This window comes from Sapajus apella, unplaced genomic scaffold (genome assembly GCF_009761245.1).
Source record: "Sapajus apella isolate SASKATOON/1434 unplaced genomic scaffold, GSC_monkey_1.0 scaffold2, whole genome shotgun sequence".
Classification (NCBI taxonomy): domain Eukaryota; kingdom Metazoa; phylum Chordata; class Mammalia; order Primates; family Cebidae; genus Sapajus; species Sapajus apella.
In genome coordinates this window covers 88,578,793-88,605,191 of record NW_022436942.1, presented here as the reverse complement: position 1 = coordinate 88,605,191, position 26,399 = coordinate 88,578,793, and the positions used below count along the sequence as shown (strand labels likewise).

At 49.3% G+C, this 26,399-nt stretch overlaps 1 protein-coding gene across 17 annotated transcripts in view; it reads left to right on the top strand.

Moving 5' to 3' along the window:
• Positions 1-26,399, top strand: part of RIMBP2 (RIMS binding protein 2) — a 315,585-nt gene that overhangs the window by 128,980 nt on the left and 160,206 nt on the right. Inside the window, exon 3 of one of the 17 annotated variants that reach the window (XM_032244278.1) lies at positions 11,975-12,081. The exons of the other annotated variants lie outside the window; for them this stretch is intronic. The gene's annotated coding sequence lies outside the window, so the exon portion shown is untranslated. The remainder of the gene's footprint in view (positions 1-11,974; positions 12,082-26,399) is intronic. 17 annotated transcript variants of the gene reach the window in all.

Genomic DNA, 26,399 nt, shown 5'->3' with positions numbered 1-26,399 from the left:
TTGGACAGGTGAGGCAGGCCAAAGTGAGGTTGGACAGGTGAGGCAGGGCGAAGCTGCCGGAGGTCTTGGACATCAGGCAGGTCTGTGCTTCATACTGCCGGCAGCTGGGAACCATCCCAGATTCTTGTGCAGAGCAGCAACCATCCAGAGCGATGCTTGAGAAAGATGGTTCTGGAGACAGGGGTCAAGAGGCATTGGGTGGACCCAAGGCCAGTGAAGGCAGAGAACAGGAAGGCTCAGAAGCAAATGGATGGAATCCTCTGAGCTTCTGCCCCAGCGCTGGCCCTAACCCAGGCCTACTCATCAGCTCCCAAGCCTGTACTACCTTTTTTTTTCCTGGAATCTCTGAATCCTGACTCATCAGCTCCCAAGCCTGTACTACCTTTATTTTCCTGGAATCTCTGAATCCTGCAAATTGCCACAGTGTGCTGCTGAGTGATAATGGCTTAACGCGAAAGCATCCAGCTGATATTTGCCTTTCAGAGAAGATATTTTTCCCCCCAGCTTTTTGAGGCATAATTGACAAGTAAAAACCACAGCTATGTAAGACGTAGGGCAGGATGGTTGATGCGTGTATACACTGTGAAATGATCACAGCTATCATGCTAGTCGGCATATAGTTATTGGTATACCACATACGTTATGTTACTTATATAATTACTGTTTCACGTGATCACCATTTTTTTTTTTTTTTGAGACGGAGTTTCGCTCTTGTTACCCAGGCTGGAGTGGAATGGCACGATCTCGGCTCACCGCAACCTCCGCCTCCTGGGTTCAGGCAATTCTCCTGCCTCAGCCTCCTGAGTAGCTGGGATTACAGGCACGCGCCACCATGCCCAGCTGACTTTTTTTTGTATTTTTAGTAGAGACGGGGTTTCACCATGTTGACCAGGATGGTCTCGATCTCTTGACCTCGTGATCCACCCGCCTCAGCCTCCCAAAGTGCTGGGATTACAGGTGTGAGCCACTGCGCCCAGCCGATCACCATTTTTTAAAGAGATGTTTAACGTTGGTTCTGAGGGTTGGTGGGTGGGGAGGGATTGAATTTCAAATGCGATGGAGGGGTGTCAGCTTCCTGTATTGCACATAAAGGCATTTTTGATTGTGATGATGACAATAGGGAAGTGGCAGATAGGGTTTGGCTCCATGTCCCCACCCAAATCTCATCTTGAATTGTGATCCCCATGTGTGGCAAGAGGGACCAGGTGGGGGTGATTGGATTATGGGGCAGTTTCCCCCGTGCTGTTCTCATGATGCTGAGGGAGTTCTCACGAGATCTGATGGTTTTCCCTGTGTGCTCGTGCCCTCTCCTGCTGCCTTGGAAGATGTGCCTCACTTCCTCTTGACCTTCTGCTGTGATTGTACATTTTCTGATGCCTCCCCAGCCTTGCGGAACTGTGAGTCTGTTGGAAACAGACACCCTGTGCTGCAAAGAAAAATCAGCACTGAGACAAAGGATCTCTGAGCAAGGCAGTTTTACTTTCTGCAAAAAGGGTGCTCCCGTTAGCCATCTTGCTATGAGAATACAACAAACAAAGGAAAAGCAGACATATTTATCTTTTATGCATTTGGGGTTGTCTTTACTGCTGTGTCAGATCTCTGTTGGCTGGAGCCAGACCTCACAATCTAAAGTAAAACTCAATTGCCTAACAACTTAAAACTTTTCTAAACAGGTAAAAGCAATGGAGAACAAACAGGAAGTCCAAAGAAGGAAGGGGCACAGGCTGCGAGCTGGGACATGCTTGTGAGCGCGGCCAGCACAGGTATCTTGGTTAAAGTACAAGGCCATAGAATGTATTACGTGCCTGTGAGCATGTCTAACGGCTACATAGGATAGGGCCTCACAAAGAGCTACTAGCAAGAAGGCTTTGAAGAAAGTTCGTCTTTAAAAGAGACTGTTATTCCTAAGAGTTACTATTATTATTTTTTAACAAGAAAGGAAACTTTGAAGAGGAACTTTTCTATTTCTCACAGACTCCATGAAACCTCCTTTCTTTAAAAATTACCCAGACTCAGGTGGTATCTTTAAATCAGTGTGAGAAGGGATGAATACAGTGGCAGCTAAAACTATAGCTAGCATTTATTAGGCACCACTTTCCACCCAGTGAGCCATATATGGTTTTAATCAAATCTGTCACCATAGCTGTCCTGTAAGTCAGGCCCTGTCACCACCCGTTTTACAGCTGAGAAGACAGGTGCAGAGAGCTCGAGGAATTGTCCAAGGTCACACGGTGATTAGAAGGAACTGGATTTGAACCTGAGCCTCTGGCCTATGCTCGGAGCCACAGCGCCAGTGGAGAAAGGGGCGGGTCATCCTACCAGGCGAGAAAGGAGAAATTCTGCAATGCAACCTATCCCGACCTTGCAAAACTCAGGCTGGAGCTGGGACATTGTGTCTCCTCCATAAAGGTCTTGGCCGTCCTCTTCACTTCTCTTTGTTGCCATCTCTGTCCAAAGGTTCCTGTTCTACCCCCCGACTCCTTCCACAGCGTCAGTCTCTTTCTACATGAAGATCTTTGCTACCAGGCACTGTGCCTGGAGATGCGATGGAAACACGCCATCTTGCAATCTCTATCCTGGTGTGATTCGTTTAGGGCTTGAGGCTTGTGTTTGTGGCATGTGGTGCACACATATGCCTCTCGGCTCTCGGCAGGGCTCCTCCTCGCTGCTGCCAGCAGCTTGTGCTAAGGACTCCCTGCCGTCCTCCTTGGCCTGCCAGCTCATGCTTCATCCCCATCTCTCTGTTTTCCAGACCCAGGGAGGCACGGGTTTACCAGCCACTTGGCTGGGAAGACTGAACAGTTTGGCTTGATTCTCTTTTCTGGGTGATTACTTTGGTCCTGGGTATGAGCAAGTACACACGCAGGGGCCGTCTGCTTCCCGTGGGGGGAGATCCTCACCCGGCGCAACTCAGATGCCGGCATGCCGCTGGACACCTGCCGGCTGCCCATGGGTAGGGTGTTTAGTGCTCTGAGGGTTGTGGGCCAACCTGCTGAGGCTGCTGTGCACAGGGTCTAGAAGCGCAGCTCACAGTGACTCTCAAAGCACATGGGACCCTTGCTCTTGTAAGGAAATGCTCATATTTCTGGTCATGAAACTCTACCTTCCTTCTGTCCCTGTTTTTAGTTTTTGCTTTGGGTCTGTGGTTTCAGCATATACATTAAAAGATACAGAAAGGTCAAAAAGATGTCTTCTCCTGCTCAGGATCCAAAGTAGTGTCCCTACCGTGGTCTACAATGTCCAATCTGCAGCCCACTCTTCCTCTCACCTGTCCACAGCCCCTTTGCCTGTCAGTCCCTACACTGGCCTCCCTGCATATCACAGGATCTCCACTGCGGTGTCTCCGCACGGGTGGTTTCTTCTGTCCACAGTGCTCCTCCTCACTGCCAAGAGCCACTGGGCTTGCCCCTCATTCTTATCTGCTCTCAATTCAAATATCCGGGGGTGCGCTGTTAACCAGCTTTCTGAGGGAGTCAAGAAAAAGCCCAGAACCCTTTGGTTTGTGGTTTGCCCGTTCCCATGGTGTAAATATTTCCACCATGATTATTTTCAAGTTACCAGATGGCTTCAGCAAACACGACTCAGGAGACCTTCCTGTGAGCCCATGTGAGCGACTCCAGTGCAGCCACCTGCAGGCAGCCTCTGCTGACCTCCCTCTGCTGACCGCCTTTCTCTGTCATCCTCCATCCCCTCAGCACACTGTATCTGTCTGTGATCTCTCCCTCCACAAGGAAGACAAAACTTTGTGTGTTTCCTGCATTTCTGGATCCCTAGTGCCTAGAACAGGGCCGCACAGGTGCAGGCACTGAGGAGCAGACACATAGTTATTACGCGTCAGTACAGACACTGTAGCGTTGTTGGTGTTGGTAGAAAAATACGTATTCACTGATGGGGATTTGGCTTTACTTTGGTGGACATGTCACATGAGTATTGCATGGAAGGGTTGAAGGAGAGGAATTCTGTTCCCGTGTCTGCCTGGAGAGGTTAGCTCACGCCATAGCAGCAAACAACACCCAACCTCTGAAGTGTGTTTCTTGCTTCAGCAGCATGTCCGTCTGGGTTGCTGGGGACTTCTGCCCATTGTTGTCCCTCAGGGACCCCAGCAGCTCTGGTACTATGAGCATCACAGGCCACTGCTGGGGGCGGGGGTGGGGTGTGATTCTGGAGGACTCGGCACAGGGCGTCAGCACTCAGGCCTCTGCTCACAGCTCATGGGTGAGAACTGGCCGCATGGGCCCAGCTAATGAAAGGGCCCAGGAAGTTGTCCTCCCTGTAAGTGGATGGAGTGAACCAGGCTTGGCAAGCAGTGGGTGATGGCCACAGTGCCCAAGGAGCTTGTGCACAGGGAGGCAGTGGCAGAGGGGGTGTGAGCCCCAGGGCAGGCAGTGGGCTGCTCAGGGCTTCCAATGCCCTCTCCGGCGTCCTGGAGAAAAGCCGGGGGCCAGTGTTCAGTCTTCCTGTGCTCCCGGCAGTCTGGATTTGATGTGCTACAGATGCTGTGGCTTGTGAGACCTCAGACCAGAAAGGGGAAGCTGCTGACCTGCCTGGGGCCCCCTGGGTTCAGGGTGCGTCTCTGTCTCTCAAACATGCTGGAAACTTTATATAAAAAAATAAAATGATGGCAATCACAGACTTCTTTAAAAGGAAATAACTTGCCCCAGAATTCTCTTATGTTGTTGGCAATAGAATGAGTTGAGAATTGGACTCTGTGGTGGGGATTTTCTTAGGCTGACTGGGGAAGAGGAGCTTTTTCCCTTGTGTCTGAGTACCTAGGGAAGGAGGTGTCTCACCATGTGGGATGTCCCCCTCCATGATGAACATGTGGGCTGTGAATGTTACCGCTTCCTCCACACACAGGATACCTGCTGCTGTTTTTCAAAATGCTGCTTCTTGCATTTATCTATCTCCGGCTAGAAACAAAGTAGTGTTTATGACAAGGTCTTATTTTGATTTGTTTGATAATTTCTCATTTAGATTACCTTGTTTGCTAGTTATGTTTCAGTGTAAATCTCTCTGAAGGAGGGAAATTAAGCTTGACCTCACTGCGTGTCATCTCTTAGCATGGTGGTGATCCCTTCACATGGAGACCCACTCAGGGAGACAGACCTGGCTGCTTGGTTCTCTGCTTGCCATTTTCATTCCCATTAGAATTGGCAATTCTTTCTCTTCTTCACTTCTGAATTCCACGCGTGCCTGCAGAGATGTGGGTGGAGGCTGGGAAGTGAGCTGGAGGGAGCATGGGGAGGGACGTGCAGGGGAGGGGATTTCTGCATGGACAGCCATGCTCTAGCCCAGATCAGCCCGGAGAGCTGTGAAAATGACACACATCCCAAAGTGTGGCCACCTGGCTGTGCCATGATGACCTGGCTTCCTGCGTTTCTCTACCTACACCCTCCTGCCCCACCCCTGCGCCTCACGTCCTTGGAGACCAGACCCTGTCACTGGGGAGCAGACCCAGCCATCAGCCCCCCAGGTGGGGGCCGGCACACCCTGCCCTGTGCTAGGCTCACCTCTCTAGACTTCAAAGCCTCTGTTCAGACACATCGCCCTTGTCTAATCAGACCCAGATCAGAGAATGGCTGACACATTTATGCAGCTGATTTTCTCAGCACATCTAGGTCTTCAGGGAGCACGTGCGCACCCACACGCACAAACGCACTCCCACACCCACACGCACAAACGCACTCCCACACCCACACGCACAAACGCACCCCCGCACCCACACGCACGAACGCACCCCCGCACCCACACGCACAAACGCACTCATGCACCCACACGCACAAACGCACCCACGTGCACCCACACGCACAAACGCACCCACACGCACAAACGCACTCCCGCACCCACACGCACAAACGCACCCCTGCACCCACATGCACCACCGCACCCACACACACCCACACGCACCCACACGCACAAACGCACTCATGCACGCACAAACGCACTCATGCACCCACACGCACAAACGCACCCACGTGCACCCACACGCACAAACGCACCCCCGCACCCACACGCACAAATGCACTCACGCACCCACACGCACCACCGCACCCACATGCACAAATGCACTCCCGCACCCACACGCACAAATGCATTCCCGCACCCACACGCACTCCCGCACCTACACGTGCACACACACCCACATGCACATGCTCACATGCACCCACACGCAGCACACACATGCACACACGTGCACATCCACTCGCGTGCACACACACATGCACACGCACAAACACTTCTCTGTCTTTAAAAGTATCATACCAACAATCAAGAACATTAAATATTTACCTCTGATCCTACTGCAATCCAACAGTTATTTTGGCAATCATCATCCCTGTGCTCCAAGTCTTTTACTTTACATTATTTACAATATATAAATATATAAAATATATATATGAAGTGTGTAATAAACACATACATATAGAATATCCATATATAGAATAAATGCCTCTATACCTCTTTCTGCCGAAGCCGTTGCTTTATGTGCCTGCAGTGCTGCCTCACTCATTCCTCAGAGGCTGCCGTGTCTGCTTTGTGGTCTGACCACGTTTTGGGGCAGACTCTGGGCATTTGAACTGGATCTGCTTGGCGGCAGCCAGCGTGGCTGTGGGAAGAAGGCTTGGTGCACTCGCAGCTGCCGTGGCAGCTCTGTCCCCCTGGGGTAAGGACGCCCTGTGGTGGAATCTGGGTCCCTCCTCACAGCTCCCACAGCCCTCCTGACCCCACTCCTACCCCAGCTCCCGCCTGGCTCTGCCTGTCCCCTAAGTTGGTTGGCGCATCCCTCTGGCCCCGGCCTGTGGTGACAGCACACGAGGGCCGTCCTGCTGCACATGTACTGGCTGCACGCCAGCGTTCCCCAGAGCTCTGTCCCTTCTCCACCGAGAAGCCATGTGGGCCCCGTACAGCCTCTGGATTCACTAACTCCAATGAGCGTAAGCTGCTGCCTTCTTCTGTTTGCATCTCTGTGTCTGTTTTCTAGCCGTGCTTTTTATAACCACACATCATGCTGTGGAAATCGCTGTCACATCCCTGCCCCTGTCAGCTTTCTAGAATCATCCAGCAAGTGCACGCAGTTGAATGAAAGCTGCGCACGGGGGAAAGGGATGGAAAACCCTGGTCAGCTCCAGCCGCCTCGTAAAGGATGAGTCCGCCATCAGGCCCAGGGAGCCAAGTGTCCACAGTAAGGACCCTTCTATACCCAACGCTGATGCGAGCCGGGAAGAAGGAAAATCGATGCGTTTCTTATGAATGTTGGTTGGGGGGTGACTCCATGTTTGGGGTTCCTGTGAGTTCATTTGTGACTCAGGAGTGCCTGGGTCTTCAAAGGCCTCCTCTGCTGACATGTCCAAGTAGCTGGGACCTCAGTGGTATGAGCAGTGGGCAGCCCCTCCTCCTAAAACTTCTGTGGGTTCTCCAGGGGCTGGGGGACTTTGTCTCCCTGGACAGTCCACACTGCGGCCGCTTTGTCCCTGTCACTGGTGCTAAGTTTCCTTCATCCCCCAGCCTCTCATGACTCCTGGCTATACTGTTTCATGCACTGGGGCAGAGTGGGGAACTGAAGTGTCTGCTCTCAGGAGCACGTGCCAGCTGTGAGACAAACTCTAAATACACCGATGCCCATGGCTGGCACGCGGACAGCTGTGCAGGAGCAGCGAAGGGCTGGAGGTGACCGAGGGCACCGGGACAGGCTGACCATCTGAGTGCAGCTGCGGACGGTGCTCAGGGTGGACGGTGCTCAGGGCGGACAGTCCTCAGGGCGGACGCTGCTCAGGGCGGACGGTGCTCTGGGGGTGTCCAGGTGGGAAGGGGCAGCGTGTACGGCCCCGAGATGGGCTCCCTGGGTTTCTGAGGGTCCACAGAGAGGCCAGTGTGGGGCGGCAGAGTGAGCGAAGGGGACACAGCAGACGGTGGGTCTGAGAGGCTATGGGGGCCAGATACAAATGGCCGTGGAGGCCACAGTGAGCTTCCTGTTTTGTCCCAAGTGGGTGGGACAGCGCAGGAGGGTCTAGAGTATACAGGTGGTGCCAACTGAGCATTAAAAGGTTACTGTGGTGTCGGAGACCAGCCTGGCCCACAGGGTGAAACCCATCTCTATTAAAAATATAAAAATTAACCCAGCATGGTGACATGTGCCTGTGATTCCAGCGGCTCTGGAGGCCGAGGCAGGAGAATCGCTTAAACCCAGGAGGCCGAGGTTGCAGTGAGCCGAGACTGTGCCACTGTACTCCAGCCTGGGTGACCGAGCAAGACTCTGCCGCCGTCCCCCCAACCCTCCCAAAAAAAGGTCACTGTGGGTGGCAGTAGCAGACACGGTAGCTGAGGACTGTGTGGCAGTGAACACGCGGTCAGAAACCACTGATCATCTCGTGTCTCTAGCATCAGACGCTGCAGTTCCTAGAATCAGCAGGGTCGTTCCCGCGCAGGGACCTCTGCGTGGCTGTGCCTCCTCTGACTGAGCTACTTCTCTCCCTCATCTCTAACCCCCCAGTCCTCCTCCCTTTATGATGCGGAGCCCTTAAAACACCCCCCCTTCTGGAACTCAGCCTTTTATCCTGCCCCTTCCCTCAAGTGCCAAAAAAATGACTGCAGCACGTTTCCTTTCATGTGGCCTTTTTTCTTGGCTCCCGCCATCAATTCGGCCCCAAGCTCCGTGAGGACAGGGCCTTGGCCTGTCTCCTCCCCTCTTTGCGTTCCCAGCACCAGCGACACCCCCTAGCGCATAGCAGGCCTCCCACAAGCACTTGCTCAATGAATTTCTCTTTTTTCCACCTGTGTAAAGGAAAGCACCTGGCCACTCTGCTGCTTTAATTGCTGTGGTTATTTTTATTCTGTGACCTTTGCTGATTATTCCCGGTAATCATCACGTTGGTGACAGTGCATAAGAAGGGACCTGATGTTGTGATAAACACTGTTCTCATTGGGTTAGAGTCTTGTTATGACTGTGTGTCGTGGGGACTGCTGGAGCCACTGCTCCACGGAGGGTGGTGCGGGGAGCCGGCGGTGTAGACGGCGCCTCCACAGCTGCACAGAGCAAGTGTCGAGCAGGTGGTCTAGTCCAGGTCTGTCTAATTCCAGGGCTTTGCCTCTTCCTGTCGCCTTCTGTTGCTGCTTGTTTTACGCTGTTCTTCAGGTGCTGACATATCAATGTTTTCTTCCTTTCTGAAGTTTATTCCCATAAAGAGCTTAACATTTCAGGGTTTTTTGTTGTGTTTTGTTCTGTCTCTCTTTTTGAGACAGTCTCACTGTGTTGCCCAGGCTGGAGTGCAGTGGCGTGATCTCAGCTCACTGCAACCTCTGCCCCCCAGGCTCAATCAATCCTCCCACCTCAGCCTCCCAAGTAGCTGGGCCCACGGGTACAAGCCACCATACCTGCCTAATTTTTTTGTAATTTTTGTAGAGATGGGCCTTTACTGTGTTGCCCAGGCTGGTCTCAAACTCCTGGACTCAAGTGATCCTCCTCCCTCGGCCTCCTAAAGTGCTGGGATTACAGGCATGGGTCACCATACCTGGCCTAAAATTCCAGGTTTTAATAAATCACAGAGAGAGAAGAGAGAGTGGCTCTTTCTCATCTTTCTGTGGAGCAGACCCGGGCTGTCCTTTGGTATTTTGGAAATAATGGGGGTGTGTGAGTTTCATGCACACACGGCATTCTTTCCTCATAAAGGTGCCTGTGAAATGAGTCTGTGCAGAGCAAAGCAGTTCCGAGCGAGCTCACCCCAGTGAGTTCATTACTTATAGAAACCGTTCAGTGGATGCTTTTTAAATGCAAATAATTGGCCATGTCACGTTGTATCGGCCCATGCTCTTATTGCTATAAAGAAATGCCTGAGACTGGGTAGTTTATAAAGAAAACAGGTTTAATGGGCTCGAGATTCTGCAGGCTGTGGAGGAAACATGGCTGGGGAGGCCTCAGGAAACGTTCAGTCATGGCGGAAGGTGAAGAGGGAACACACGTCTTTCATGGTGAGCACGGGAGCAAGAGAAGAGGGAGGTGCTGTACACTTATTTTTTTTGAGATGGAGTCTCACTCTGTCACCAGGCTGGGGTGTAATAGTGCAATCTCAGCTCACTGCAGCCTCTGCCTCCCTGTTTCAAGTGATTCTCGTGTCCCAGCCTTCTGAGTAGCTGGGATTATAGGCGCATGCAACCACACCTGGCTAATTTTTATAGTTTTAGTAGGGACTGGGTTTCACCATGTTGGCCAGGCAGGTCTTGAACTCCTGACCTCGTGATCTGCCTGCCTCGGCCTCCTAAAGTGGTGGGATTACAGGTGGTTCACTTAGAGCCACATGAGGCTGTCCCAGGGCCCAGGGAGCTGGAGCATCCTGGACTGTGAAGTAGGCACTCCCCGTCCGCTTCCCACGATCCTGCGTGAATAAGATTTTATACACGGAACTGAAGAGGATCATACGGTCCATGGGGATGTCCTGTCTGCCCCAGCTTCTTGAGGATGGGGCAGATCTCCAAGGCACTAGATGTCAGATGGGTGTCCCATTACTAACACACAGCTCTGAGAGTTGCAACAGCTGTGTGGGGAAGGCATGTGACATTTTAGAAAGCCACTCTTAAAAGTTAGGGTTTTTTCCATTGGATGATGCCCTGGGATCCAGATAGAGCTTTCCTACTCAGCAGATGCCCTCTTGGCACTCAAATAATTCTGCCCACCTCACAGGAGCTGGCTGGAAAAAAGAGTTTGCAAAACAGCGTGTATCAAATCATTTACATAAGAGACATGACTGTGGGATTGGGGAACTGGAAGTGTTTTCAACAGATGTCTCAAAGCAAAGCATTTCACTCTGAGCACTTGGGAGGAAGCGTACAGATCAAGTTGGCAAAAGGGCTGTTCTTCTGGCAGAGACTGTCCTTGCCACTGGAGTCTCCGGAGCGGCAGAGCATGTCTCCCCATTGCTTCTGGATTTCCCAGAGGGGAGCACGTCATTGTCAACCCGGAATTAGAAGCTAGGATCAAGGGCTGAATGTCTGGTCACAGCTCACTGAGACTGGCCCTGGGGTCTGTGTGGACACCAGGGACCTTTGTCCATGCGCAGGAGCTGACTTAGGCAGGGCTACCGCTGATCCAATCAGAATGTTCTATCTGGGTTCCTGGGAACTTACTGTTTAGAACAGGAGGAAGAGAAGCTAGGTGTTTGGGGAGCTGAAGCACCTGAGAAGCAGCCGAAGGAGAGGGAGTGCTCACCGCCCCCCACCCTGCCCCGCCCCTGCTGAGCCGAGTCCCTTGAGATGTCCTGGGCCTCCCCTCTTGCAAGGTTGGTTGGTTGAGCTTTGCTTTAGAAGTTACAAGAAACCCTGCCTCCTTCCTGTAAATTTACATTTATCTTAAGACAGCCAAAGGCGGTTTTTGTTGCTGACAGTGGAGAGAACCTTAACTCATCTGGAATGGAGGGACACCCTGATGACACATTTCCAGTCAGCAGGACACCTTTTGGAGGAGAGATGATATATAATGGTCCTGGGTCCACAGCCCTTTTTTTCCCTCAGTGCATGGCAGGTGATGTTCGTGGGATGACTCTGAGGCATAGGTCAGACGGGCCAAGGTGCGCCGAGAGGCACAGGTGTACCAGGTGGGGCAGCGTCTGGGGGCAGAGCCCACGCTAATTATTCCCATCGAGAGAATTCACTGCGAAGAACCGCAAGTTGGGTATTAGAGACCTGAAAAAGCAAAAAGGGGATGCTGAGTGGCTTCCCGCGTGAGGCTGGAGGACGGGGGCAGGGGTGGGATGATTATGACTTAGAGGCAGGGTGGAGGGGATCCAGACCCTGAGGGGGCGCCGGCCACTGTGGCTGCTGTGCCCATGGGGGGGTGTGGTGCTGAGCCTGCGAATGTGGTAAAATGGCAAGTAGGAACCTGCTGCCCCTTCCCTGGGATGTGCCAGTGCCCAGTTATGTGGGGACAAGGGACAAACACCCTCAGAGAACCTCCCTCCTCGCTCTCCCCGCTTCTGTCTCCCTCTAGTGTCCCTTCAGTCAGAGTGGAGGATAGGAAGGTGGGTTCCAAAGGAGACAAGGCATCCCGCAGCCTGGAAAGTACTTCAGAGCACACGTGAGCACAATCCTAATGTGGTGATGTCACAAACTCGCGTTTATCAGAACATATGCAAGCTAATAAGCATCAGCCTTTCTATTAATCCGTTTGTGGTGGGACAGGTGACGCTGCCTTCCCGTGATGCGTACTCCAGGTAGCGGACGACATGAAAAGCTGGATCTGCGAAAATATTCTGTGTCTTTAATCCACTGTTGTTTCTCCTGAATCCACAAATAATGGTTAGGTGAATACCTATAAAAATTTCACCTGACTGGGTGTCTCAAAAGCTCCCCTTGCTTATAAAGAATTTAAATTTTCCCTGGCTGTATTTTGTGTTTGACTTTCTCAGAGTTTCGTCTGGTCAGAGCTCTTTATGCTGACTTCCTTCTCCTCTTTCAGCTTTGCTGTGCTTTCCTTTCCGACTGTCTCTGCCTTTGAAAGCATTTCCTACTCTCCTCTTTCCTGTGCCTTTAAGTCCACCCTACCCACCCAAGCTGTAGGCACAGCCACCCTCTGCCCTTTGAAGGAGCTGAAAAACCCAAAGGCTGGAGTGGTCATCCCTAACGCAGCCTTAGGAGATGTGGAGCAGCGTGGCACTGTATGTTATTGTGTTATATCAGTTATTAAGTTCTGTGTAACAAATTATCCCCAAACTTAGCCACTTAAAAGAACAAACTCTGGTTATCTCACTGTTTCTGAGGGTCAGGATCCTAGAAGTTGCTTGGCTGGCTGATCTGACTCCAGCTTCTCATGAGATGTGCAGTCAAGGTGTCGGCTGGAGCTGCAGAGTCTAGAGGCTGGGCTGAAGCTGGAGAATGAGTCACTGCCAAGCTGTCTGGCGCGGTTGCTGGCAGGCTCAGTTCCTTGCTGGTCACTGGCGGGAGGCATTGACTCTCAGCTCATGGGCCTCTCCACAGGCTGTTAATAAAATGATAGCTTGCTGCTTCTAGAACGACTCATGAGAGAGGGACCACAGTGTTTTTCATAACCTCAGAAGTGATATATCACTGCTTCCCTGTTGTGTTGGTTAGAAGCAAGCCACTAAGTTTAGCCCATAACCAAGGTAATCTCCACGTCCTTAAAAACAGGAGCATCGGAGAATTTGTGGACATATTTTTCAAGCCATCTTACACCTCTTGTCTAGGGGGCAATAGCAGCTCGCTTTCTCTATGATTGCCTTGCAGGAATTGGGGCCCAGAATCGCCCAAACACCTGCTATGTTTTAGAAGTTAGGATTGTTGCATGAGTGCGTGTGTGTGTGATTGTGTGGATGTGTGAGTATGTGTGTGTGTGTGTGTGTGTGAGAGAGAGTGTGTGTATGTGTAAATTGGCAACAAATTTAAAAAATACTATGCAGACTGAGCGAAATGAATTCAGCCTATGGGCTGGTAGATTAGAGCCTTTGACCTTGGGCAGGCAGTTTACAGATTCGACCCTCTTTATCAATGATGAATTTCATGACAAGTTCTCATCAAGAACTGATACTTGACAAGCCCACTAGGAAGAAAATGCATCATCTCCAATATGGGTTTTCAGATTCTCACTGTTCATTTTTGAGAGTAGAAACAATATTATTTTAAGGACAATCAGCTATGGCGGTGAATTGGTTCTTCCTTCTGCCGTCTTCAGCAAAATTGGAGCGCTGTGTGGCCACAGCCCTGAAATAAATGCTTTCTATTTATTTCATGAACAGTGTTTTTCATATCACCCTTTGTGCTGCTCTGTGAACAAATGTGAGAGTAATAAATTAAAGGATCCACAAAAAAAGACCCTATACATGTTATTGAGCTAAAAACTTTCAAAAGAGGGGACAGCCAGGCGCAGTGGCTCACACCTGTAATACCAACACTTTGGGAGGCTGAGGCGGGCAGATCACCTAAGGTCGGGAGTTCAAGACCAGCCTGACCAACGTGGAGAAACCCTGTCTCTACTAAAAATACACAATTAGCCAGGTGTGGTGGCCCATGCCTGTAATCCCAGCTTCTCAGGAGGCTGAGGCAGGAGAATAGCTTGAGCCTTAGAGGTGGAGGTCAGCTGAGATCATGCCGGTGCACTCCAGCCTGGGCAACAAGAGTGAAACTCTGTCTCAAAAAAAAAAAGGGGCGGGGCAAAGGGTGGGCTTTGTAGATGGAATATTACCAGGAATTTCTGAGTTAAGGGAGCCCATGGTTATCCTAGTAATAGTGATAAGATGGGGGATGGCTTGGTTCTTTTCTGAGAATGCAGAAGCAACCACATGTGTATCCACTTAATTGATAAGTAGTTTGAGCTGGGATCTTTTCCAGGCACTGCCCTAGGTGCTGGGATCCAGCATCAAACAAAACAACACCCTTGATTCATGGAACTCATGATCCAGTGGGGAGAGACAGCTGATAATGGCATGGTACCTAGTTAAAAAGTGGAAGTGCTGGGTCATAGCTGACTCAGTTTAAAATCCTCCACACTGTTTCCCGTTTTACATCCCTGCCAGCAAGCGTTGAGTTCCAATTTCTCCACATCCTGGACAACATTTGTAACTTTCCACTTTTTAAAAAGTTATTTTAAATGGTCGGCATCTGTGCCTGGGAGGTCAAGGCTGCAGTGAGCCGAGCTCATGCCACTGCACTCTAGCTTGGGTGACAGAGTTCCCCCAAAAATAAAATTATAGATATCGTAAAGGACAGGAAGTGATATTTCGTTGTGGTTTTGACTTGCATTTCTTTCCCCCTGCTGCTTTATGGTGGGATAATTGGATATCAAAAACTGTACCCAGTTAATTTATACAGTTTGAGTTTGGACATATGTATACATTCATGTTATTACCACGAGCGAGGTAATAAGCACACTCTTCACCTCCAAAAGTTTCCTTGTGTTTATTTGTCCTTTTGCGTGTGTGTGGTAAGAACACTTGAGTTTACCCTCTTAACACAATTTTTTTTTTTTTTTTTGAGATGGAGTCTCACTCTGCTGCCCAGGCTGGAGTGCAATCTCAGCTCGCTGCAACCTCCGCCTCCTGGGTTTAGTGATTCTCCCTGCCTCAGCCTCCCAAGTAGCTGGGATTATAGGTGCCCACAACCACACGGAGCTAATTTTTTGTATTTTTAGTAGAGATAGGGTTTTGTCATGTTGGCCAGGATGGTCTCGAACTCTTGACATCAGGCAGTTCACCTGCCTCAGTCTCCCAAAGTGCGTGAGCCGCCACACCTGGCCTCCACACGATTTTAAGTGCATAGCACCTTATTAACTGTAGGCTCAGTGCTGCAAAGCAGATCTCGAGCTAACGCAGCATGTGTATCAGCGATTGAAACCCATTGAACCACAACTCCCACCTCCCCCCTCACAGCCCCAGCTAACCCCCCACCATTTAGAGGCCTTATATAAAAGGAATGTTACAGGATTTGTCCTTCTGCAACTGACTTGTTTCACTTAGCATAATGTCTTTGCAGTCTGTCCATGCTGTTGCAAATGGTAGAACTGCCTTCCTTTTTTCAGGCTGAATAATATTCCATTCCACGTATATATCTATTTCCTTTGCATCTCCCTAATGGCTAAGGATGCTGAATGCCTTTTCATGTGCTTTTTGGTCATTTGTTGTGCTATGGTTGCTGGTGCCATGTTCACTTTAAAATAGTTCGTACGTGAATCTCACCCTGAGTTTTAAAGTGTTCCAAAAAAGTAAAAACTGTGGCGCGTTTAAATGAGAAATGCTTTGGGGAAGAAACACAGTGCTGAGGAGACTGAGGAAGTAAAGTAAGGAGGAGGGGACATTTGCAGAGTTCTAAAAGGCGGTCAGGGTGGCCTCAGATGACATATGACCAGAGACCTGGAGGGTGGGGGAGTTAGCCCCGTGGGTACCTGGGAGAAGAAGACGCAGAGGTGCAAAGGCCCTGGGGCTGTGAGCGCCGGGCTGTGGAGGAGCAGCAGGGAGGCTGGTGTGGTGGAGGTGGAGCGGGTGAGGGGAAAACGCAGCTGCGGAGGAGGCCAGGGGAGCCAGGCTAGGTGGAATCCGGCAGGCCCAGGAAGGACTTTGGTTTTTTTATATAATTGAAGCGGAAGAGCACTGCGGAGTTTTAGATGGAAGAACGATGCGAGCTGACTTCCATTTAGAAAATTTTAAAAGGATCGCTGTAGCTGCTGGGCTGGTGGAGGGGGCAAGAGTATTACAGTAACACAGAGGAGAGTGGGGGGCACCTGTGCCCCCACCACTGTTCAGTGTACATTCGGGATGACTTGACTGTTGGCTTGAAATGGCCAACCTGGCTCAAGGTTTAAATAAGCACCACTGAAAACATAATTGCACTTGAATAAATCCCCTGCTGCAATCAGGCATATCTGTTTATCTTTTCAAAGGATCTGAGCATTAAACATGAAAGCTCCAGTGTACTCTCATTATGAGTCACCATTTCCATACTTGATTCCCTGTGAGGTCTGACTGTGCCATTCCTTTGAACAGCTTAATTAATAATTGTAGAAGAATCCCAAACCTTTTGCTATTAACTTTTGATCTGGAAATTCAACCCCATTGACTTCAGGCAACCCTTTGATCTTCCCTTCCATTTTGCATTTGAACCAATTTAGCACTCCCATCTCAGGCTCGTCACTGGACTTCCAGCTGGAGATGCTACCAGATGTCTTGTTGAGCAAGAGGCTTGGCAGGGCATGGGAACATGTTTCGTGTGTCTGGTATTTCATTTATTTGTGGAAGAAAAATGTAGACTGGTTTAAGGGGCGATGGAAATACGAAATTGACAGGGTGGGTCCTTGTGTGCCACTTGCACTTAAGATTTTTAAATGGTTTCTGAACAGCCCTCTTAGATTTAGACCCAAACTCAGGACAACAGTGTTTTGGCAGATACATTTTACGCAGCGTGAGTGGGCTTTCAGCTTCAGTTTAGTCCTCGGGAAGAAAGATGAGATCAGTAAAGTTGAAAGCTGTCTATGGCCAGCTGTCCGTCATACCAAGCTACGCTGTCAGAGATTTCTGCTTAGATTTTATTAAATGCACAGCGAGTTACTCCCAGCTCAGTGATTTTCCTCTGCCTTTCAAATTCCCTTCACTCTTGAAAATGCCCAGTGGAATTCTGACAAGCTGTCATACAGACCACTCTTACAGAATTGAGAAGGCACTTGGTTGCTTACTGGCATCCATTTTTCATTTATTCCTGCCAAACAGAACTCCAGCTGAAGTTGTTTTTTTTAGGTATCCACCCCTTCTCCAAGGATCCCAACCCTTGTAGCCAAGGCTGAGCTCCTTTGGCCTTAGAACCCCAGCCCTTGTGAGGGGTTGGTCCTGGACAAGGGGTTGTGATCCAACTCTGGCCAATGAGAGATGAGGAGAGGCTCTTAGGTGGCTACTAGAAAAGGGTTTTCTTTCATGTATGTGAGCTTCTGGAAGTACGTCTGCCCTTCCTTCCCTTGGTTGCTGTCAAGCAAAGATGACTGGTCCTGCTGAACCCATGTGATTCCAGCCTGACAGCAAATTTGATATACAGAAAAGAATAGAAGCCAGGTACTTGCCAGGTAGGGTCCCTGGATCAGGTCATTCCTGAAGGCTGATCCATGCCAGGACTTCCAGTTAGGTGAATTCATAATTTTCCATTTCAATTAAGCTGACTTAAATTGATTTTACTATTTCTAGTAGATAAAACTGCACTCTATTAGGAATTTTATGAAACTATTGTTCCTTGTGAATAAAGTATTCTAAGTTTCATGGAGGGTGGCTTTGAAGTAAGTTAATAAAATCCAGTTTTAGATTACACACAAGTGTTTCATTTGCTGAGTATAAGAAAAAGAATGTACTAAAAGAGTAATGAATATATATTTTAAAACTTAACAAACTTCACAATTGATGATGCATCTCCCCTCCCTGTGTGTCTGATTTTATGCTTTACTTCCCAGATCGAAGGTACTGTCACTTTTGCAGAATTTGATCGTTTTCCTGTCATCTTTTTCTGCACTTTTCTATATTTTAACATTTTTGACAGTGAACATGCTGGTGAGTAACCATCAGAATAAATCACTAATAAAAGATAAATTCAGATAAACTTAAGACTTCTCAAACTCTGGAGAATGAAAGATCTCACTCTAAGATCTGTTTAACAGATATGTACAGCAAAAGAGTTTCGTGAGTTAAAACGAAAGCAGGGTCAAGCCTTACTAGGATCACTGCCTCTGCGTTCAGAAACTCTCTTTTATAATATTTAGGGAATATTCATCCCGTAGCTTAAACATGGGGTTTGAGATGCACTGAAAGCTACCACAAATGACCACACATGTTTCGTGGTCAGTTGGGAGTGAAACATGTCCGTGTTCTGTGTGTGAGTCACTAGAAAAATCATGCCTGATAATGCAAGAAGGACCCATCCCAGGGCTCTCTGAGTCAAGGGGGAAAAGGCTTACAAACTCCTGCAGTTAAGAGGGAGTTTGTCATGCCAGCTTCTAGGGAGGCTGAGGCAGGAGAATTGCTCGAGCCTGGAGACGGAGGTTGCACTGAGTCGAGATCATGCCACTGCACTCCACCCTGGCTGACAGAGCGAGACTCTGTCTCAAAAAAGAAGAAGGTGGTAACTGGGTTTGGGGTACCTTGCTCTTATCGGTCAGGTTCCCAAATAACTATCTGATACTCCGCTTTTAACCAGATTGACCTGGGGCCAGCTTCCCTAAATATGTTCCCTTAACTCCTGGCTTGAGACATCAGGAGAATGAATGAAGACATAAAATGTGCTGGGCTTTGGGAAAATAAGTGTCTCTGTGAATTTGTTTGCAAATGCTGCCATGACAGATACCACAGACCGCGTGGCTGAAGCCACAGATGCTTGTTCTCCCTCAGACCGCGTGGTTGATGCCACAGATACTCGTTCTCCCCCAGTTCTGGAGGCTGCACGTCCGAGATCAAGGTGTTGGCAGGGTTGGCGGCTTCTAAGGGCTGTGAGGGAGCCCCTGTTCTGGCCTCTCTCCTGTCTTCTGGTGGTTTGCTGGCCATCTTTGGGGCTCCTTGGCGTGTAGAAGCATCCCTCTGACGTCTGCCTTTATCTTCCTATGGCGTTCTCTTTGTATCTGTGTCTGTGTGCTCCAGTTTCCCGCTTTGGTAAGGACTGCAGTCGTATTAAATCAGGGGCCCACCCAGCTGCAGCATGACCGCCTCCAAACTTACCACATCTGCAATGACTCTAGTTCCAAAGAACATCACATTCTGAGGTTCTGGGGGTTAAAGCTTCAACAGATGGATTTTGATGTGAGGGCACAATTCAACCCTTAATAATTACAAGAAAATTTCAATATGGGCTCTTGGGCATAGGGAGGGAGGGAAGCTGTGATGAAATATTTTGGGTAGAGTCTAACAGTTTGACCTGTGCTTGTTGAACATACTTGAAAGTAGGGTCCCATTTCGTTGAGACACATGCAATAGATAAGCTGCCCTCCTGACTCATGAACATGGGCCATGGACGGGCACAGCTTGACCACGGGAGGAGTCAGTGTTGCTGTGTTGTGGGGGAAGCGTCATCCATGAAGTTTACTGTCGATTTGACCGGAGATCTCCAAACCAGGTGGGGGTGGGAGGGGAGCACATCCTGCCTCCCTGAGAACATTGGCAATGTCTGGAGATGTTGTGGGTGGTGATTGCCGGTGGGAGTAGGGGTGGTGTCTAGTGGCATATAGTGGGTGGAGGCCAGGGGTGTGGATAAATGTCCTGCCCTGCACAGGACAGCCCCACACCAAAGAATCTTCCAGACCAAGATGGCCTTGGTGCTGAGGTTGAGAAACCCTGGAACACAGCCCCCCAACTCCGCCCTTCTCCAAAATTAAATTTGCAGTGAAATGAAGAGGGAGATGAAGCTAAGGAGATTTAGTAAGAATGATAGCCTGGAATTTGAACTTAGGAAGTCTTTTACCACATTAACTGAATATTGTGGGCGAAATAGAAATTCTACCTGCAATAATACTTTGCCTTTAGGACAGATTTTTAGCTCTGTCTAGGAGAGTTGTAACTCCCAGATCTTGGAGTAAACAAACCCCGGACTTTGGCCGTGTGTTGTAATTGAGTTGCAGCTTTGCCGCTGCCCGGCTGTCTGCCCTTGAGTGAGTTACCCGACTGATCTCATTCTCAGTTTCCCTCTCTGTAAACAGGGCTGGAGTGAGTAACAGGAGCACGTGCCTAACGGTTGCAGAGCACGTCCTCAGTGCTCTGTGCAGATTATCTGTAAACAACCCTTGGAGGCAGGTGTTACTGTTCATTTTACAAGAAAATTTGGAGGCCTTGAGCAGTCAAGTAGCTTTCGGAAGGTCATCTGGTTAAGGTGTTGGATCTGGGATTTAAATACCTGCTGGCTCTGAGGCTGGCACAGTCACGGTATGGCTTCCAAGCCAGCACCCTTAGTCACTACAGCATGTGGTCTCACACAGCTGCGGAGAATTAAAGAATTCATGTGAATTAGCTACTTAGTGCCCTGCACACAGCCCCAGCCCACCCTTAACAAATGGGAATCGTGTTTGTTAAGAGAGCACCAGGGTCACAGTTGCCAAGGTGTGGAATCAACCTAAGTGTCCCTCAGGGATACATGGATGAAGAAAATGTGTAAATGCCCAGCAGAGTACTATTCAGCCACGCAAAGAAGGAAATCCTGTCATCTGTCCTTACACGGATGAACTGGGAGACACTACACTAAGTGAAACAAGCCAGGCGCTGAAAGACAGATACCACATGATCTCACTCACCGGCAAAATCTAAGACAGTTGAACTCACAGAGGCAGAGGGGAGCATGGTGGTTACCAGGGCTTGGGGGCAGGGGATGGGGTAGAGGTTGGGGAGTTGTTGGTGGAAGGATACAAAATATCTGTTAGGCAGAACAGATTTTAATAGAACTGTCTGTGCAACACGGTGACTTCAGGTAATAGCAATGTTTTGTTTATTTGAAAATCGCCAGGAGATTAGAATTTCAAATCTTCTCGCCACAAAGAAATAAGGCCATTGATATGTTAATTAACAGGATTTAATTATTCCATAATATAAACATGTATCAGAACATCACATTGTACCCATAAATACATGCGCTTATTGTCTATTAAAAATAAAATATAAGAAAACATGGTACTAACGTAAGAGGAGATAATCAGAAGTTGAGATTATGAAAATACGGACTAATAAAAAGAGGGAGAATGTGAGTTTCTAACGTACTTGACAATTTCAGTTTCATGATCAAGTCAGTACATTACGTGGGAAGTATATAGCGTTAACAGCAAATGTAATTTAACAACATTTTACTGGGGAAATGTATTCCCTTGGAAGAAGATGAGAAACACAGGATTGCAAGCTCCTCCCTGGACCTGGAGGACAGCTTAGTCCTTTTCACTGGGGATTCGGATGCCTGTGCAGATCTTGGATGCGCTGCTCAGACCAGCCCTTCTGAAGGGGACCACCTGCCCTCTGACTGCGCACCCAACCCCGTGAGTGAGGCCATGGGCTGGCTGCATTCCCCACCTCGTTCCCTTGTCTCTGGGTCTCTCCTTGCTACCTAACGACATGCTTCATTCTTACATGGGTCCCCGGAGTTGGCCTGAGCTGCGTGGCTGCTGATGTGTCCTTAGCCTGACAGGAGTGGGAGTAGCCAGTGGCCGACTTCTGTCTGTCACCATCACTGTGAGGAAGAAAATTTGCTCTTTCCATCTCGGGAAGTGCAAAGCCCAGCCCCACCCTGGCAGCTGTGTGTGTTTGCAGAGAAAGGTGTGTCTGTTGGTGATCACAAAATATTATGATCCCATATGTCCAAACTGATCATAACTGTGGAAATGTTTATCTTCAGATTTATCCGCGGTGCTAATGGTTACAGTGTTATTAGCAAGCTCTTCTCCGTGACACAGTGAGGGGAGAACTTGAGTCGATGCTGTCAGCTAAAAAGCCATCAAGAATGGCCCCAGGAAGAATCAGCTGTTGTGTTTTGCTATCACCCTTTCATTCCTGGGTGAATAGAATGAGGTCCTTATTGCCATAACCACAGTAACCATTACAGCTCATCTCCACTGAGCATTTATTCTATGCCAGACACGAGTCTCAACACCACATGAAGCACATAATAGCATTTATTCTATGCCAGACACGAGTCTCAACACCACATGAAGCACATAATTCCTCCTGTTTGCTTATTTATTTCCTTCTGCAATGCAGCGGATGGACACTTATCACCTGCACTTTTCAGGTGAGGAAACTGAGTCACAGGAGCCAGGAGTGAGTAACTTGCCGAAGCCACAGCTCTTCAGTGGCAGGGGCAGGAATTAGAGCGAAGTGGTCTGTGGCGGTGTCGCTAGGTGAAGGCGAGGCATTGAACAAGGTGACACTGTCGTCTACAGATAAGTGGAGGAAAAACGAGGATTCTAAAACATGTTTTTAAAAATCAGTCTCCCCAGGTAGCTGAATTTTTCATCTATTGCTGCGACCTATTTGTCACCAATTGCTGTGTAATAAATCACTGCAAGTCAGCGGCTTCAAACAACACACATTTGGTATCTCGTGGTTTCTCTGGGTGGACAGTTCAGGCACAGCTCAGCCGGGCCTTCTGCTCAGAGTCCGCGGTGAGTCTGCCAAGGTGTCACCTTGGGCTGCGGGCTTCGGAAGGGGCCTCCTCTTCTGAGCCCAGCTGGGGGTGATCTACCTCCCAGCACCCCACTGGGGTGGGACCCGCCTCCAAGGTCACTCACATCACCGAGGGTAGACCTGAGCGTGTTTTCAGACAGGTTGATGGACATGGATGAATTTCTTGGGCTGCTGGAGCAACCAGCAGCTTAGACAGAGGCGTGTTGTCTGGCAGTTGGGGTTGAAGCCTGAGCTCTAGGGCCAGCAGGGTTGGTCCCCCTGAGGCTGTGGGGAGGCTCCACTGCAGGCCTCTCCCACTTCTGCGCTTGCCAGCACGCTTGGTGCTCCTGGGCCTGCGGGTGCTCCACCCCTGTCTGCCCCACCTTCACCTGGCGTTCTTCCTGCATGCATGTCTGTGTCCAGGTTCCCCTTTTGAGAAGGACACAGGTGTATGGGACTAGGGCCTGCTCTACTCCAGTATGACCTCATCTGAACTCATCACACCTGCCGAGACCCTATTTCCAAAGAAGGTCCCATTCTGAGGCACTGGGAGTTAGGACTTCACGTATGAACTTGGAGGGGTGGGCATAATTTAATCCGTAACAGGATATGATCAACTTGTTTAGATCAGGAAACTGAGACTCAAGGCGAGGGAAGACGTCTCTGCACCTGCGCCCTAGAGGTGCATAGTGCTGGCTCCCACTCGCTGGCCTGGTGCTCTAGTCTTCTCCACATCTCATCCTGACCCCTTCCTGCCCTTCTCCACACTGGTCCTGGGGGCTGCACTGCACACTCAGGCTCTCGCCGGCTGCCTTCCATTTGGGCTTGGCCAATGGGGATGGCACCATCTTGAGATGGGAAGGTAGCAGGGGAGAAGTTGGGGAGTCTCCCCCTTCTCCTTTCCTTCCTGGGAGGATGTTTCCAGCAGCCGCACCTCCCTGCAAGGCTCCATCTCCCCTGGCCTGGGTCCCTGCAAGCAGGGTTCACCAGCTTCTCACAGTTGCTTGGTTGTCCATCCTGAGTGCCTGAGCGTCCCTGGCTGGGCTTTAATTCTGCCCACCCCCCTGTACAATGTTCCTTCTCTAACTTTTCAGAATCCCAGCTGGAGGTGCCATCTGTTTCAGACAGCACCCTGATTGGTACCGCTTCCCGAGTTCCAACCATTTGTCTAAGACAAATGGTAAGATAAAAATTTTGCAAACAGTGAGAATGAATCACCAGTCTCCAGGGCTTCGTAGAAACCACCTTGATCCACTGGATATGAATTTATCCTGTGCAGGCCACATGAGGAGACTGTCTGGGTCACAGCGCTTCTTATCCCTCAGCCGGCTCATGAAGAGCTGGGCAGACAGAATGCACGTTGCCAGGGCAGGCCTGCTGTGGAGAGATTTAAAAAAAAAAAAGCAACTCTGCACTGAAAACATAGGCTCGCTCGAAACCAGGAAGCCAAGTCCAGCAGGCCTTGACTACCCTGTCAGAATCTAGTGCAGTGCTGCTCATCCTGTTCATTTTCTCTCCTTCTCCCTGAAGTACGAGGGGGCAGAGGCTCACCTGCCATGCCATGTGGTTGCCATGACAGCCCTGATGTTCCTACCGGGTGCTGCCTCCTCTCCGTGCCTGGCGACGGGCCTGGCTCATTGACATGTATTTCCGAGAGCCGGCCCGCACGACTGCCTTTCACGATTATTGCTCAGAATGGAACCAGATGATGATTAAGTTTTGCCAGGCGTGGGGCATCATTTTCAAGGTCTTGGACAATCCCCCTCCTCTGGCGTATGGGACTGGCTTTTGCACCAGCAGCTTCATGTTTTAGCGACTTTATCTAGAAGTCCTTCCAAGGTCGAAGCCACAAAATGCCTGCTATAAATTGGAGGTGAGGCATTTGTTGAAAAGCTTTCCTGTGCCCTGGATAGATCTCTTATTGGATGTTAAAACATTCAGATGGTTTTCTGGGAAACAAATGTATCTATACTTTTGTCCGTTACCACTTCACTGTGTTTTCTGTAATAGAATCATATTTCTGCCCTCAAATGAGCCATGATGTGTGCTCAGCCTTGCGTTTATGGTCCTTGGGTTCATTAAGTGGAATAAACTTCAGAGGCTAAAGTATAAATACTAGGGTCGTCTGTGCCCAGGACGGTGAGGGGTGTGTCACGTGAGACTCACATTGCCTCTTGTTTTGACTAACTGCTGCCATAGTCAGGAGCTAACATGGGCTTTTGGAAAAGGTTTTCTTTTTTCCTGCGAGAGCTTTCTCCTGAATGTGATTGTTCAACAGAAGCTGTTTTCCTGACTTGTCTCAAGAGAGGCAGAAGTTCTCCAAAAGGAGCTCATGTAGGAGAGTAGTCCAACCCCAAGTCCTGGAGTCAGAGCGCAGGGTTCACATCTTTCCTGTGTGACCCCAGCAAGCCTTTTCACTTGCCGTGGCTCTGTTTTCTCTGAGATTGGGCTAATGATGGCACCTGCTTCACAGAGACATTTTGAGCTTTGAATAAATTCATGTTTATAAAATGTTTAGAACAGCATGGAAGTGAATTCTAACCTTTGCCAACTATTTAGGAATACTTTTCAACAGTGCCTTCACTGACAACTTCTCTTGTCTCTGTTTTCTGTCCTTAAATTGGAAATAGTGATGCCACCTACTTCATAGTTATTTTGAACTTTGAACAGATAGATTATTGTTTATAAAATGTGTGGAACATTCCACAAATGAATTCAAATCTCTGTTAGATAATAAGGATTGCTGTTCAGCAGTACCTTCACTCACAACTTACCTTGTCTCTGTTTTCTTTCTCGAAAATGGGATAATGATGGCACTCACTTCATGGTTATTTTGAACTGTGAAGAAATTAATGTTCATAAAATGTGTAGGTGAGTTCAAGTATTTGTTGAATAAATATGTAGGATTGCTGTTCAACAGTGCCTTCACTCACAACTTCTGTTGTTATTAGTCTGTGTTCTTAAGTCTAAGGAACTGTCATTGAATTTGAGGGTGATGTTAGTAGGTTCACTCCATGAGGGATGTATATTGTATCTACTTCATAACCACAAACCTGAGGTTTCACACCTAGTTCATGTGCACTCTCTACCTGTCTGTGGAGAGTCACTAAGATACTTGAATGATGGGGCAGCATGCTAATCACTCCCTGGGTACTTTCTATAAGCTGGGTACATTAGCAAACATTTAATCTGAATTATGTCATTTAGGCCCCAGAAAAGCCCCCTGAGGTGCGTAAGAATTGAGGAAAGTGGAGCTCCAAGAAGCTGAGAGTGGTCTAAGACCTCACAGGTAGTGATGGTGGAACAGAAAACTGAAGTCAGGATTCCTGTGTCTGCTCCCAGTCCCTAATTTTTGCTATTTACATATGATGTGCGCTCACTCTCTCTCACTCTCTCGCTTTCTCTCTCTCGCTTTCTCTCTCTCGCTCTCTCTCTCTCTCTTGCTCTTGCTCTCACTCTTGCTCTCTCTCTCACTCTCTCTCGCTCTCTCAATCTCTCTTTTTCTCTCTCTCTCTCAATCTCTCTCTCACTCTCTCTTGCTCTCTCTCGCTCTCTCACTCTCTCGCTCTCTCTCTCATTCTCTCACTCTCGCTCTCTCGCTCTCTCTCGCTCTCGCTCTCTCTCTCATTCTCTCACTCTCGCTCTCTCGCTCGCTCCCTCTCTCTCTCTCTCACTCTCTCGCCCTCTCACTCTCTCGCTCTCTCACTCTCTCGCTCTCTCACTCTCGCTCTCGCTCTCTCGCTCCCTCTCTCTCTCTCGCTCTCTCAGTCTCTCTCACTATCTCTCTCTCTCGCTCCCTCTCTCTCTCTC